Below are 5611 nucleotides of genomic sequence, written 5' to 3' on the forward strand. Positions count from 1 at the left end.
ATATATCTTGGTAAATAATAGATTTCTCAAAGGGCAATTGATTTGATAGTGTTACGTTGAAAATGTGGTCGCCGAAATGTATGTTTGGTAGTGTATGTCTTATATTTAAGAAAAAATCGACAAATAACCGAAGAAATCGAAAAAACAAACATAAACCGAATCGAGAAAAAACCGACTTAATTGGTTTGGTATGGTTCTAATATTTAAAAAACCGACTTACTTGGTTTGGTTTCTTTTTAGGGAAAAACCGATCCAAACCGAACCATGAACACCCCTAGCCGCAACAATATTATATTTGGATTGGGTTGCACGCCGCAGCAATATTATATTTGGATCGGGTTGCACACCGCAACAATATTATATTTGGATCGGGTTGCACGCCGCAACAATAATATAATTGGATCGGGTTGTACGCTGTAACAGTGATAAATGATATGGATCGGGTTGCACGCCGCAACAGAGTTAGTATGTTTTGGGATAGGATTGCGCGCCGCAACAATTGATAATACGAAGTGTTTATAGATTGGATACGAGTCCTTATTGTTTTGCTGTAAATTCTAAATTGTTCTTATGCTTTCCTCCTAATTTGTTGTTGGTACTGATATTTCCCCACAGCATGTACCCCCTCCTATCTTCACGTGTTTATTCCTGTTTTATTTTTCGCTGCATATTATATAACTGCACAGGTTTATTTGGTAGTCTGGTCCTAGCCTCGTCACTACTTCGCCGGCGTTAGGCCAGGCACTTACCAGCACATGGGGTTGGTTGTGCTGATACTACACTCTGCACTACGTGCAGATCCTGGAGCGGCAACTTTTGGACCGTAGCATTGGGTGGTTGCCTTCAGTCCAGTTAAAGATCCCGAGGTAGTCCTGCAGGCGTCCGCATGCTCGGCGTTTTCTTCTATCCTTATGTGTATTATGTTTCCATTTGCTTCCGAGACTGATTTTACCTTCTTTTCAGACAATTATATGTAGTATTCCTAGACAGTCCGTGATATTGTGACACCGGATTCCGGGTAGAGACGTATGTTGGCATTGTTGTACTGTTTATGGTTAATTTACCAGATTACGTTTCCGCTTGTATCTATTTATCGTTAATATTTCACTGTTAGTCACATGTTAGTTTAAATTGTTAAAAAAGCTAAATAAAAGAGTTAGAGATTCTATATTACGCGGCTTGCCTAACTTTCACGAGTAGGCGCCATCACGACTCCCGAGGGTGGGAAATCCGGGTCGTGACAATTAATAAATAATCTTATTTTATCCTTTTCCCTATCTTTTTATATAATAATTTTGCGTCGTATCATAATTTTTCTTTATAATATTACAAGTTTATTCTTAATATTGCTGGTGCATGATATTATGAAACGATAGCAAACGATACAGTCTTTCCAAACATTGTATTTATTAAACAATACCGTATAATATAATACAGTACGATATGATTCATTGTAAAACGATACGTAATAATCATCCAAACAAGCTGTTAGAGTAGAGCTATGTGGTGTCATTTCTATCATTTTAGAAACTCCGCCTTTGTGCCCTCCTGACCCTAAAAAATCATAACATGCTTCGATTCCAATGCACTAAACCCCCGAGCTGATAGCGGGTAGGTGATGATCAAAGTTAATGTGTACAAATTTATGTTGATTGTGCTGATATTTTCTTATATAAGTTTGTTAAGGACACATTTGATCTAATCTTAAGATGATCTTCGGCCCTAAATTCAGGTAATCCTCCATTTTAGTAGGATAATTAAGATAAAGACTTTCATGATTGTTGGCCTAAATTATGCTGAGAATCATTCGTGTAGGATGTAGCTACTACTTTTTTATTGGACCCCTTCCCTGTCTTTATCCGATGTACTCCACAAAGGGACTTTTGCCCACTCTTCATCAAGTTATTTCTTCGATCAAATGGATCGACTTATTAAATTATTCAATATATATATATATATATATATATCTTTTGGGAACGCCTTTAATTTGGTAGAATTATTGAGTCATCGACATTTTCCACAAATAGGTTTCAAGAAATAAATTAAATTATCTTTAGGTAAGCTTAGTTTAATGTGGTGGCAAGCCTGCTTTATTGATTTACAGTTGAGGAATAAGCGTACAGATTATATCACTGGCAACTTTTAGATCATGTATTTTTTAAAAAGTCACTTTCCACAAATGAAAGTATGAAACTTCCGAATAAATTTGAACTTTAGGACAATTTTTATTACTTGGATAAAAATTAATTATTTATATTTTGATAAGCTCGTTACCATGTTTGAGTTTCACCTTTTGTATTTGGAAGGTTTTCTTTTTTTCGCAGGACATTAAGGCTAGATGAAGGAAAATAAAGTATGAAGACCTAATTTTTCATTTTGTTTCCTTTAAAAGACAGGGGGGAATGCAATTTTTTGGTATTATCTTTATTATTTTGTTTACGTATTTTGCATTCTCAAGTGGGTAAGAAGAGTTCATAAATATAAAGTAGAGACAAGCAAGAGAGAAGACCTCAATTTACATTTCTGTCGTCCCTATTTCAAGGGGTTTCAATTTCATTCAACTATCCTTTTATAAAAGACTTTAAGCTAAACCGGTACAGCCCGGTGCGCAAAGTATTTTGTATTTATACAGTGTTCGAGGAAGGAATGCACCACCTATGGGTGTGATGTAAGCAACCTAGGCCTAATGCAAGTATTAATAACAGTTTTCACGGCTCGAATTCGCGATTTATAGGTCTTATGGAAATAACGTTACCATTGCTCCAAGATTCCTGTGTGTTAGAGCTAAACCAATGTTAAGAATCTGAAATTCAAAACTATAACAAGCAGGAAATCTCATTAGTATATGGAATGAAACGTCTTAAAAAGTTTAAGTAGAAAAAAAGTGTCCCCTAATATATTTAATGGATATTACAGGTGGTCCATTCCACTCAGCCCTAAACACGAGAGTAGGGGTGTCAATGGTTCGGTTCGGTCAGTTATTTTATAAATTATATACCATATCAATTTTTCGATTATTCTATGTTTATAACTAAAATTGAACTTTTCAAAACCGTGTCAATCATTTCGGTTTCTCTTCGGTTTCGATACGGTTCGGTTAATTTTCGGTATATTTTTAAAATGCCATATAAGAGTCACATACAAAATACTCCCTCTGTTCCAGTTTATGTGAACCTATTTCCTTTTTGGTCCGTTTCAAAAAGAATGAACCCTTTCTAAATTTGGTAACAATTTAGCTTAAAGTTACAACTTTAACCCTTAATGAGAAGCTTTTATAACCACACAAATACTTTGGGCCCCGTTTGGACTTGTTTAGGACCACAAATTCCAAAAGTCTTCATTTTTTACTTAAACTCCGTGCCCAGTCAAACAGGTTCACATAAATTGGAACGGAGGGAGTATAAATTACTCTAAATAAGTACATACTCATAAAATAACAACAACAACCCAGTGATTTCTCACAAATAGGGTTTGGGGAGGGTAGAGTGTACGCAGACCTTACCCCTACCCTGGAGAGTAAAGAGGTTGTTTCCGAAAGACCCTCGGCAAGAATAAAAAATATCAACTAAAATAAAACGGAAGGTATCTGGTTCTCCAAGTTTTTCGCAGAGAATAGAAGGATAATGTAGCAAAAACTCCAGACAATTCAAAAAGACATTAAGCTGACGGAGACAAATAAACAACTAAAGGCTATCAGATATATTTGTTTAGAAAGCTAAAATGTAGTTCATGCACAAATTGGATAATACTGCAGAAAGGAGGGATATATGGATGCCAACACCCACCATTTTCCAGTTACAGCTGCTTCAGCTTAACCAAGACATGCTAAAATTTTAAAGCAAAATAGCACTATTACATTGACATACTGTCATTGACACCTGCAACCAAGCACGTATAATATAATGATAAGAATTTGATTGTTAACGGTCAACTTTGTAAATGACATAAAATAACCAAACTTATAATTGATCTAATAAGGCAGTGAGACAGCGACGATACCATCAGGAACATCAACTCACCTTCTATCTGTAAAGAAAGAGAAAAGTAAATTGTCATTTTTTTATTAAAAAAAAAAACATGTGATGAAACTAATTAATTTGGTTCTCTTACAAGTGAGTCATGAACAATTAGTCATCAAAATTAGCAATAATGGTTGGTGCTGAATTCAAACAATCTGCAAAGAGTAAAGCAAACAAAATTAACTTAATGAATATTGTCATCTTTCACATTAATAAAGAAAATAATTAAATTAATAAAGAAAATCTTATTACCTTCTTCAATCTCTTCAAGACTTTCAATATTAAGCAGCGATTCACGTAAATCAATAGGAGTAGAACGCAACCAGTTTTGCGCACAGATAAGAGCTTCTACAGTTTTAGGAGTTAAAGAACTCCTAAATGAATCAATTACACGACCACTAGTACTAAAAGCTTGTTCACTCGATACAGTAGACACTGGAATGGCTAGAACATCCTTGGCCAACTTTGAGAGAATAGGAAATTTAGTTATGTTTCCTTTCCACCAAGCCAATAGATCAAATTCATTTCTCTTTTCAACCAACTCATCATTCAAGTATTTGGCTACCTCCGATGCATTCTCTGTTTTCTTTTGTGATTCTAGGCGCTTTGCGAATTGAGAGTCAAGAAAGTCTAAACTTTTATCACATTCATCAATATCCATGTCATGAGAAACTTCATTAGAAGTTAAATCTTCAAATTTCTCATGTTCAAATATGTATAATCTCTTATACTCATGATACAACTTATCCAGACACTCTGTCACACTAGCAATCCTTGATTTTATTAAGATATTATCATGACCATACATTTCACCAAAGCAAAACTCAACATATTCTAACTTGAAACGCAGATCCAACATAATAGCAACAAACAACAAATAATTGGTCTTACTATTAAAGACCAATATTTTGTCAAATTTCTCCATCATTTTTAGTGTCATGCTTCTCATGCCATCATCCTCGTTAAGGGAAAGAGATCCAATTGCAGAATAAACACCAACCAATTCACGGAAAAAAGTGTTAGAAGTAGTATATAATGAGCCTAAAAACTTCAATGTCACATTATAGAATAACTTTAAGAACTTTGCGAAGCATCTTGCAACTTGAAAATCTTTATGCTTAGGAGGGCCAATGATTTTCTTATCTCTTTTTTCTTATTCACTGACTTCTACCTCCCATCTCTCAATTCTTCACAAAAATTACTAACATCATTCATATTAGAAAACCCAATAATTTCTTGACCTTTATCTTTATTATTTTTTGTCTCTTTTTTTCCATCTCCGGCTCCATTATAACCTCCATCAAAGTACTTCTTATAATTTGTATCATCTAATTCCATCCTTACAAAAGCTTTCTCAAATTTCTCAACATGTTCCAACATTTTATATGTGGAATTCCATCTAGTATCAACATCAAGACAAACAAGATGATTCCATGAAATCTTCTCTTTCTCAACACATTTTTTGAACAAATTATACTTGGCAGGAGAGGATCGCACATATCTTATTGCATTTCGAATTCTAATAATGGCCTTATCTTGCTCTGCTAAACCTTCTTTTACAATTAAATTAACAATGTGAGCTGCACATCTGA

At 34.5% G+C, this 5611-nt stretch overlaps 1 long non-coding RNA gene across 1 annotated transcript; it reads right to left on the bottom strand.

Annotated features, from left to right (window-relative positions):
• Nucleotides 1–3846: 3846 nt before the first annotated feature.
• LOC138886304 (uncharacterized) lies at nucleotides 3847–4178 on the bottom strand. Its single transcript, XR_011404970.1, has 3 exons — nucleotides 4111–4178; nucleotides 4000–4026; nucleotides 3847–3878 (listed from the first exon to the last, which is right to left on the bottom strand). It is a non-coding gene; the product is annotated as an uncharacterized lncRNA (long non-coding RNA).
• Nucleotides 4179–5611: the final 1433 nt, after the last annotated feature.

Source organism: Nicotiana sylvestris, chromosome 2 (assembly GCF_000393655.2).
Source record: "Nicotiana sylvestris chromosome 2, ASM39365v2, whole genome shotgun sequence".
NCBI lineage: Eukaryota > Viridiplantae > Streptophyta > Magnoliopsida > Solanales > Solanaceae > Nicotiana > Nicotiana sylvestris.